Source organism: Carassius carassius, chromosome 30, assembly GCF_963082965.1.
Source record: "Carassius carassius chromosome 30, fCarCar2.1, whole genome shotgun sequence".
Classification (NCBI taxonomy): domain Eukaryota; kingdom Metazoa; phylum Chordata; class Actinopteri; order Cypriniformes; family Cyprinidae; genus Carassius; species Carassius carassius.
This window is the reverse complement of record NC_081784.1, coordinates 6,810,726-6,821,771: the sequence shown is the minus strand read 5'-3', so window position 1 is coordinate 6,821,771 and position 11,046 is coordinate 6,810,726. Positions and strand designations below refer to the sequence as shown.

At 35.4% G+C, this 11,046-nt stretch overlaps 1 protein-coding gene across 5 annotated transcripts in view; it reads left to right on the top strand.

Moving 5' to 3' along the window:
• Positions 1-11,046, top strand: part of LOC132110482 (adhesion G protein-coupled receptor B3-like) — a 164,686-nt gene that overhangs the window by 29,403 nt on the left and 124,237 nt on the right. The window lies entirely within an intron of this gene.

Here is an 11,046-nt window from a genome sequence, read left to right as displayed (position 1 = left end):
TTTTGAGTCAATTGCCATAAAAATCTATGGTGCGATTCCAACCATCCTCATAACTATCTACCGCCCTCCCAAGAGCAATAATGCCTTTTTAACTGAATTATCTGAACTCTTAACTTACCTATGTTCCATATCTTCAAATGTTATCCTTCTGGGTGATTTTAACATTCATACAGATAATGTCAGTAATGCATTTACAAGCGAATTTCTATCATGTTTGGATTGCTTTGGTATACAACAATTTAACACACTTCCCACTCATACTAAGGGGCATACTCTTGATCTTGTTTGTTGCTCTGGTATAACACCTTTTAATTGTACTGTTTCTGATCTATCCATATCAGATCACTTTCTGGTCTCATTTTGTGCCAAACTGGCCATTTTTAAGGTAAACCTGTGTCGCCCGATTACATTTCGGAATATTAAGAACATTGATTTGCCTACTCTTGCTGATGAACTTGCCATCTTTTCCAGTAAATCTGATTTCACTACTGTTGATGAACTGGTAAAATATTACAATGATGGACTGAACATGCTTTTAGATGAATTCGCACCCGTGAAAACTCGAAGGGTTTCGTTTGTGCATTCAGCTCCTTGGTTTACACCTGAACTGCGTGAACTTAAAACTAAAGGCCGTAGGTTAGAGCGGCTGTACGTCAGGTCTGGCCTTACTGTTCATAAAGACATGTATGCTGAACATATTCAAAATTATAAAAATGCACTGGCTACAGCTAAATCCGATTACTACTCCAATGTAATTGGAGTTAGCAATGGGAACTCTAGGTCTCTTTTCTTGGTGGTAAACAATATTCTGAAACCACCTGATTCTTTGCCATCTGATATGTATTCCACTGACTTATGTGATCGCTTTTTGACTTTTTTTACATCTAAGGTTGAAAATGTACATCGGCAATTACTTACTGGTACTCTTCACAATGACTCCTGTCAGTCTATCACTCACATACCCCCCCACTCTGTCTTCTCTAACTTTACACTACCAACTATTTCAGAGATAGTGGGTCTGATAGGTAAATCTAAATCTTCGACTTGTCAATTAGACCCTCTACCAACTCCTTTAGTAAAAGCTTGTTTACCAGCCCTTTTGCCGTTGATTACTAAAATTGTTCATGCTTCACTTGGTTCTGGTTTTGTATCTCCATCGCTTAAATCTGCTATTATTACACCCATACTTAAGAAACAGGGGGTGATCCATTTGATTTTGAAAATTTTCGTCCAATTTCCAATTTACCATTCATCTCTAAGGTAGTTGAAAAGTGTATTGCAATTCAAATTCATGAACATCTGTCCAATAATAACTTGTATGAACAATTCCAATCTGGTTTTCGTCTCCACCATAGCACTGAGACTGCTCTTGTCAGAATAACCAATGATCTACTGATGGCAGCTGACTCTGGGCTTTTAACTATACTTGTCCTTCTTGACCTGAGCGCTGCCTTTGATACTGTCTCACATAACATACTTCTTGACAGATTAGTTTCCATTGGTATTACTGGCACTGCTCTGTCTTGGTTTAGTTCATATCTATCTGGACGCAGTCAGCGTATTCAATTAAAAGGTTTTAGTTCAAGACTATTTACAGTCACCGCTGGTGTTCCCCAGGGTTCTGTTTTGGGCCCGCTTCTCTTCATTATATATATGCTCCCTCTTGGTGATATTTTAAGGAAATATGGTATTAATTTTCACTGTTATGCGGATGACACCCAACTTTACCTGTCCGCCAAACCTACCGGTTCTTTTCCTCCACCATCTTTGTCAAGCTGTTTAGCTGAAATTAAAGACTGGCTTTCAGCGAACTTCTTGAAATTAAATGGCAATAAAACTGAGGCTCTGCTTGTTGGCACTAGATCTGCTGTGTCTAAATCTAATTGTTTCTCTTTACACATTGATAATACTGCAATCTGTCCTTCCTCTCAGGTTAAAAGTTTGGGTGTCATCATGGATAGCACACTATCTTTTAAAGCTCAGATTAATAATATCACACGGATTGCATACTTCCATTTGTGCAATATTAATCGTCTACGTCCATTTCTTTCAAATAATAATACAGCAGTTCTCATTCATGCACTAGTCACCTCACGTATAGACTACTGCAATGCTCTTCTTACAGGTATTCCCTCCAAATTGCTGCATAAGCTTCAATTGGTTCAGAATTCTGCAGCTCGTGTTCTCTCTAGAACACCTTATACTGATCACATTTCTCCAGTTCTCCAGCAATTGCACTGGCTTCCAGTAAAATATAGAGTTGAACTCAAAATCTTGCTACTCACTTATAAGGCACTTCATAATCTTGCACCACAATACCTTACTCAACTTCTCCAGGTTTATACTCCTTCACGTGCACTTAGATCTTCATCTTTAATTTCTCTTGCGGTACCTCGGATTCGACTTACTACTATGGGTGCCAGATCTTTTAGTTATGTTGCCCCCCGCCTATGGAACTCTCTTCCCCTCGATGTTCCGAATAGCGATTGCTTGTTGACTTTTACAAAGCGTCTTAAGACATATCTTTTTATACAGGCTTTTTTATAATATTTTTATTGAGACTTAAATCCACTTTATATGTATATGCTGTTTGTTTTGTTGTTTGTTTTGTCTTATGCAGTGACCTGTATATTGCTTGTAAGGTGACCTTGGGTGTTCTGAAAGGCGCCATGAAAAAAAAAAAAAATGCATTATTAATGAATCTAATTTACCATTTAATTCACTATAGTTTTTTCCTACTATGCCTTATATTTATATATACAATGGAGGTCAAATTTAAAGAACCACCTACAATTTTTTAAATGTTAAGGTCATTGCGTCACTACTATTTCATAAATTAACTGTATTCAGAGTCACAGTATTAAAAAAAACCTTAAATGATATTGAAATTACATTTGAAAAATAACTCTGATCAAATACTTAGAGAACACTTACAGATTCCTCCAAGTTATTGGTGTTAATCTGGCACCTGGTGATAGTTTCCTAAATTCTATTACAAACTCTTTTAACTCACAGCATACCTCCAATTTTCACTGAGATTGCAAGATTGTGGGCCACTCTAAGATGACTGAAACCCTGTGACAGGAGGTTATCCAGTTGAAGGCCAAAGGGGTGACTCTTTCAGTCATTGCAAGATAATTTGGTTATTCCAAATCTGTGATTTCTCGAATATTGCAGCTTTACAATATCACTAATTCATTTAAGTCCCCCAAAACGACTGGCCTTCCACATAAAACAATTGCATGAGAGGACAGGATAATACAGAGACTCTCAATGGGGAATCATTTCAACACTGCAGCTGGAATTGCTCGCCAGTTGAACGCTAAAAAGTTTAAGGATCTGTGTAAGTGAAGCCGGACTGAAAGCACACTCTGCAGTGACCAAGCGTAGATTCGCCTTTACTGCATGTTCACTTTAATGATGAGAGCAAGTTTAAATTTATTTGGGTTAGATGGGAAACATTATGTTCGGTATTAAACTGGGGAAAGACTGAACCCCAAGTGCATAAAGAAGTCAGCTAAAGGTGGAGGAGGAAGTGTCATGGTTTGGGGGATGTTTTGTGCAACAGGAGTTGGGCCTCTTACAGATACATGGCAGGGTAAATGCAAATGTTTGTCAGAATCTCCTTCTGCAACATACAGTTCCTTCCCTGCAAGCATCTCCCAATCAACCTGCTATATACATGCAAGACAATGCTCCCTTTCACACAGCAAAATGGAAAAAACTTTTTCCTTGAATCCTGAATAAAATAATAAAATAATGAAATGGCCAGCCCAGAGCCAGACCTGATTGAAAATCTTTGGCGACAAAGTTATGGCTAAGAAAACTACTAAAGTTACCAAACTATGGAAGAAACTGGACGAAGAGTGGACCAAGACCACACCAGCATAGTGTGAGAAACTAGTGATGTCCTGAAGTCATTCAAAGCAGGGGCCTCCACACTTCCTACTCATTTTTGACAACTGTAAATCTAAAAAATCTGTCGTAATCTTCTTTAGTACTACAGGTGTTACTGTTCCTTAATTTTCATAACTGTGTTTTCCACAAAATAAAGGTTTTTGTTGAAACAGCTTGGTTATTTTTCAAAAAATGCTAGTACTGTAGAACAGTGTTTATATACCTACGACTAATAGTCCATCAAATCTTGAGTGATAAAGATTAACAATATTCCAGACAAAATTAAGTATTTATGAATTGTTCTCTAATTTTGGTCTCCTCTGTGTGTGTATGTATGTATGTATATATATATATATATATATATATATATATATATATTTTTTTTTTTTTCTATGCTGCCTGTAATCATAGCAAAACATACACTGACAACATCCAGACTCCATCAAAGTAACACACACAGATATTTTAGTCTATTGCTCTTCGTATATTTGTTTATTAACCTAGTCATTCATAATGGATGACTTGTGAATCATTTAGGATATGTACTAGCAACTATTCTTGTCTTCACTGAGATGCAGCAGAACTCCTTAATAAAGCTAAACTAATATCACAGTGCAGGAGAATTAATGGGCACATTATAAAATACAAGTACTTGCCTTACGGCAATTCTGAATATGAAAACAATCATCTCTATGGAGCCTGTCATCTAAGGTTTTGCACATCATTGTCCCAAGATCCCAAAATTGCATTCGCCTATGAATGTCATATCTTGATGCTTGCATACTAAGCAACTTTTTGCAGCATTGTAGATTTTTATTGAGTGATCTCTTTTACATATTCATTACTCAAATGTTACAGATATCTTGACCTAGATTTGGTTGTATAAAATTATGTTCTAAAAATTAATACACATCTGTGATTGAATGTTTTGATATGCATGTTGTTGCTGAGTTCAGAACCGCTTTATAGGATAAGGACATTTTAATCTCTCTTGTGCAGAGAGATATGAATAGCATCTTGTTCTGCTTCATGTTGTTGTGCATGACCTGGTAGTCTTGCCAACAGTCCAAACAGATGCATGCATACTAACTTGTCCACACTTGATTAGAGCAAATGCCATATGTTGCCCATTATAACATCAAATGATGATTTCCACTGGTTATGGCAGATCATATGTAAACATGACCTCTTCTTAGCAAAGCAAATTAAGGGGCTACATGTATTTTAACTATTATAATTTTTTTAATCATATACACCCTTTGCGTTTTACTGAAAAAAATTGTTTATTTTAAATCACAAACACTCAGATTTAATTACTGTATGTATGTGACATTGCATTCACTGTATTTTTATATTGTATTCATACTTGTTCATAACAGTCACTAAAACACACAATATCAGATATAACCATTTATAAATATGTAAAGCTTTAGAGACTTTTAAAGATCACCTGTCCTGTCCATAGGCGCCGGTTTATGTTTTTCTCCGTGGGTGCTCAAGGGCGCACGCCATTTAAAAAATAAAAAAAATAGACTAGGCTATTCAAAAAATATTGCATTTCAGAACCTTAGGCTAATGGACAGCGGCCGATACAAACAAACACAACAGCGTCACTTCTCAAAAATACAAACAGGATTGGAGATGAAAAGTTTAACTGACACTCACCGCTAATGCGTTCAGCTTCTTGGGAAATTAATGTTTTGTAAATATTGATTAAAAAACTATTGCGAAAGGACAGCGTTTCCATTAACCGATTTTTGCGACTAAAATAATGAGTTTCTGGGAATGTCTACCTCAATTATGTTTCGAGGTTTCTTTTGATAGTGGCATGGCTTTTCTTTGAGGTTTCGAATCCATTATTCATATAGGCTAAAAAAATATTTTTTTTATTTTATGTATTTAACAAAGAACTCGTATTCTGTCCAAAAGTAGGCTACTTATGTGTCCATTAGTTTTTCCTCTTTTAAACCGTATATAGGCCTATACTTGAGCAGAAAAAATGTTCCCATTTAAACCTTGTTACGAACTTTAAGGAGTCTAGGGAATGTACCGTAACATTTACATATTAACGTACTGCTGGGTATGAAATGAGGTGGAAGAACATGACAGACAAAACTTTGAAAGAGAAAAAATACTGGACGTTTATTCACAAAAAGCCAAAGCCACTAGATCCAGTAAAATAACAATAATAATGTGCGCTATGTACAAGGTGAAAATGTAAACAAACAAACAATAAAATGGGAAAAGAACGAAAGCGGCGCCAAAGGAAAGAACAAAATATAAGAAAACAATCCTTAATCTAAACCTAATCTAACCAAAGCAAAATGTAGAAAATAAACCGAAATCTTCAGTGCAGTTTTTTATAACAAATCTGTCCATTTTAGACTGATTAATGATTAGTGATTACGGAAAGCAGTAAATGATTACATACTCGCACGGCACTGTATAGTGGGGGATGGGACATTTTCAGAAACGCTGTGATTGGTGGATAGGATATGGAACATGCATGCGACTGGTTATGTCACTGTCACTGACAACAACATAACCAATCACAGTGTGGCAGACGCTTCATAGCGCCAACTGCAATGTTTAATTTTAAATAAATGTAGCCTACTGGCAGTCTGGCACTGGCACACGTGGGTGCTCATTTTCCGTGGGTGCTCGGTATTTTCCGTGGGTGCTCGAGCCCCGGAGCACCCACGGTATCGGCGCCTATGGTCCTGTCAACGAAGTGCTGGTGGGAACTGAATTACAAAACATTTGTGAAGGTACTGCTACAGGTCACTGAGTTCAGTATTCAGAAACAATCCCAGCAGGACTCATTTATCATTAAATGATGGAAAAACTCTGAATAATGCATTACTGGCTAATTTATTTATAAGGCAATCAAGATGGGAATTGTAAGAAGAGTAAAGTAATTTACATTATTTTTATAGTTCATATAATTTCAGTAAAAGAAGGTACAAAGCTGTCCCTATGGTGGTACCCTAAGGTTCAAAAACTTGTACCTTATTTACTTTTACAAGGTATATATTAGTACTTTAAAAGTACATTTTAGCACCTCATTAGTACCCTTTAAAAAGGTTCCGCCCCAGTGAAAGTTTTGTACTTTTTTTAATATATATACTGTATATATATATATGTACTTATCATTGGAGCTTAATATACAATATAGATAACACTTTAGTTTAGGGTCCAGTTCTCACTACCATCTAGTTGCTTATTAGCATGCATAATACTAGCATATTGGTATTAATAAATTTTTTATATTAACTCATATTACTGCCTTATTCTGTATGAACATAATTTACATCCCTTAATCTTACCCCATACCTAAACTTAACAACTTACTAACTAGTAATAAGCAGCAAATTTTTAGTTTATTGGGAAAAGTTGTAGTTAATAATTAGTTAATAGTAAGAATTGGTCCCCAACATAAAGTATAACCAAAATGTATTGTGTTTGATCACAAATCATGATTTAAGAGCTTTAGAGCACAGTTCACAGAAAATAGTATTTTTAATGTAAACCTGTTTGTTTTAAATTAATGTTTACATTTATTATCCCAATTTATAAACACAATTCAATAGAAAACTTTGATGAAGGATCAAGGATTTTAAACATTTATGTTTCCAAAGTTGCACACATTGTATGTAAAAGTGCATTTTATTTTAAGCTGTCAATTCATTGATGTTGTACCTCTCATTCTATATCCAAACTTTAAAAAGACTGTGTGCCAGAACCTAACTTTACAGCTTCTACCTTTGAATCATTAAAATAACTAACGCAATTTTTGGAGACAACCCTACAGTTCATGAATCAGGATGACTGCTGTGAAAATAAGGACTAAAGAATTTTTCAAAAAAGTTAAAGTAAAACAAATAAATTAGACACAGGGTGTTTGGTTGTCCTGGTGAGCACCATTAGTTCAGTTATCAGGAAGTTTAAGCTACATCAAAGAACAGAGTCACTGTTTAGGAAAGGTCATCTTTCATAACTCCCTGCGTGAACGTGATGGAGAGTTGGGAGAGATGTCGCGGCAGCTCAACAATCACTTTGAAGGGGCTACAGAGTTCAGTAACTGAGAAAAGAGTAAAAGTGTCAGCTGAATCTAGAGCTCTACATAACACTGGCTTGTATAGAAGGGTTATACAATAGAAGCCATTACTCAAAAAGATCCATGTGAAAGCACGTCTGGAGCGCGGCAAAAAGCATAACCGTGACCCAGTCGGAATGTGGGAAATGATTTTTGTGGCCATGATGAGAGCAGGATGGAACCTTTCAGGCAATATTTTCGAAAGTCATGTGAGTCAAAAACCATGCCTACAGTCAAGTACTGTGTTGATAAGATCATGCTGCTTTTCATTAGGAGGGAATAGGCATCTTGTTAAAATCAAAGGAAGAATGGATGGTGCAAATGAACTGCTTCCTTTTGCTGAAAAACTAGGGCCCGAGAGAAAGTCTTTATAGGCGAGATAAACACAAGACCAAATTAACATTGAAGTGGCTCAGATATGAAAGATAAATGCTCTGCCTTTTAGTACCAAATTCAGTCTAATTTAGAGTGTGCCACTGTTTGAAAGTTGTTATTGATCTGTAAAGTATTTCATACACCTGAAAAACTTGAGCCAAATAGACCAAAATAAGAAAAATGTACACAATTATTATGCTATTTAAACAGTATGTGAAATATCATTATTGTCCACAAGGATCACTCGTTGAACCACACTTAACAAATGAATACTTAGGAATACTAGTTAGATAAGTGTGCAATATTTTAAATCTATTTATTTGATCTAATGTAATCACATGTAATCACATCCAAACCTAAGTGTACTGGAATATGTACCTACAGTATCATAAAACATTTGGAGCAGACACGTGATTGTTCCTAATTATGGAACGAAGAGAACTGAAAATACTTATGATGTGTGAAAAAAGAATTGATCAATCATAATGGCTAATTTTTTTTAGCAGACGCTCATTTGTTTCTGAAGGATGAGGTTAGATGCAGTGAGGTGGTAAAGAAACAGTTGGTGCAGCATGTATGATTCATTATTAGCAAAGCAGAGCCTTGACATGGAGTTAAAGACAAGTCTTGCTGACTGATTGGAAGGATGTGCAAATACCAGCAGTTGATATCCTGACATTTAAGTAGCGGTGTTTGAGAACAGCAAGACTCTGGAGGATGGGCTGGAGGAAATGTTGGTTTATGCCAAAGAGCAGTTAAGATCGTGGACAAAGACTGACCTTCAGGAAGAGGTTTTACAGACCTTTAAACTATGAAAAAAATACAAATTACTTAAACCAATAATAATCAGTACATACTAGTCGGGTCAAAAAAAAGTGCTCTTTCCTATTTAATAATTTGATTGTAAACATTTATTTGTAAATGTGTATGTACTGTATATACCTATATATGTGTGTGTATTATTAGTTATAGTAAGTAAAGCTATCTATCTATTTCTACATAGATATAGACCTGTACACACAAATACCATCGATTGTCTATTTTGTATATTGTGTTTTATATATATATATTTTTGTATATTGTTATTTCCTATTTACTTATTTATTATTTATTTTATTTTTTTACTTTTTTTCTCAGACTTGTACTTTTGTGTTATCTTTTGTGTTATCTTGAGAAATAGAAGAAAGGGGAAAAAAAACACAGAGATAAAAAATTGCAATTGCTTAGTAGACTTGCATAAGTTTTTTTCAAAATGCATACTTGCTAAGGCCAAAACGACATTCTCATGACAAAAGATAAAGAAAACAACATTAAAGAATTTGTGTTGATTTTTTGGAAATCTATGTGTTGGACACAAATATCAGCCCTTCTGTAGAACCAACCAGCTACTTCTGTTGCTTTATACTAACTTGGCTTTGTTGTGCAATACAGGAAATGAAACAACTGTTCATCATTTTCTCCAGTATCTGTTTAATATCACATCCCCCTCCCAAAGTTCCCATCTCGCATAGACTCAGATGATAATTCATCAACATTTCCTGCTTTACTTCCATTTGCTATATTTATCATATCCCCTGGCGTGTCGTTGAAGTCATCCTGACATCTCAGAGCGTTAATTTTGCATCTCTGACTCTTTCATACCCACACCTGAGTCACCAACATGCTCTGTCTCCCCATTGGCTGGACTGTCGAATGGCTTCCACCTCATTACCATAGCTTTTTAAGGAGGGTGATACCTCCAGCTCAGCCAAGAGTTGCCACCTGGTCCTGCAGGACAGTGACCTTGTGTCACTCCGTGGGGAGGCACGGTACACGCGGACATTTATACAAGATGGAAAAGCAATTTGTGGTCATGGGGTGTTTATTTATAGCAAGAAGGAGAGTAGTGAATTGGAAATTAATCATTTATATCATACGAGGTGTAGGTCGAGCCAGAGCTGTTTATGTGCAAAGGCTTTGCTCTGTGCGATGCAAATGAATGCAAGAAGTAATTAGATAGATTAGTTTAGCTTTGAGGCCTGTTAGCACCAGTGATGTGTGAGAAACAATATTACCATGACTATTTAACAGATGGAAAAACACCCTTTAAAAGCATTTAATTGTGCTCTAGATTTTACAGACACTTTTATCAAAAGCAACTTACAAGTTGATCTTGGATCAATTTTATCAATTTGCAGCAAGAATTTTATTTATTAGCCTCTTATTAGCTTGATTAACTCTTCATTTAAAAATATATATATAAAAAAATAAGCACTACAAATAAATTAGCAGTAAATGATATATATATATATGTTTTCTAGTACCATGATCTGATGTTTAAGCTACAAGAAGGCTTTACATTTGCATTTTTTCTGTTTTAGAATTTATGGCCATAATGTGTCCAAACAAAACATTTGTATAGTGTAATAATTAATATTTTGATGTGGAGATGAATGTTCTTCATGATATTTGTGTTGAATTTTTAATGTTGTTTTTGTTTTGCTGCCATAGTAGAACCTTAAGCCAACTTTTAAATATTTTATTTTCCAAAAGTCTCCAAGTTTTTCGTTTTTTTAATTTTTTTTTTCAGTATTAATGACTGATTCGAGCAGCATTCCAAACACTATATCTGACTTACCAACAGTTCTCGCTGAAACTCAGTCAGTAAACGAAAGAAAAAATACTGCAGCCTTACCCTG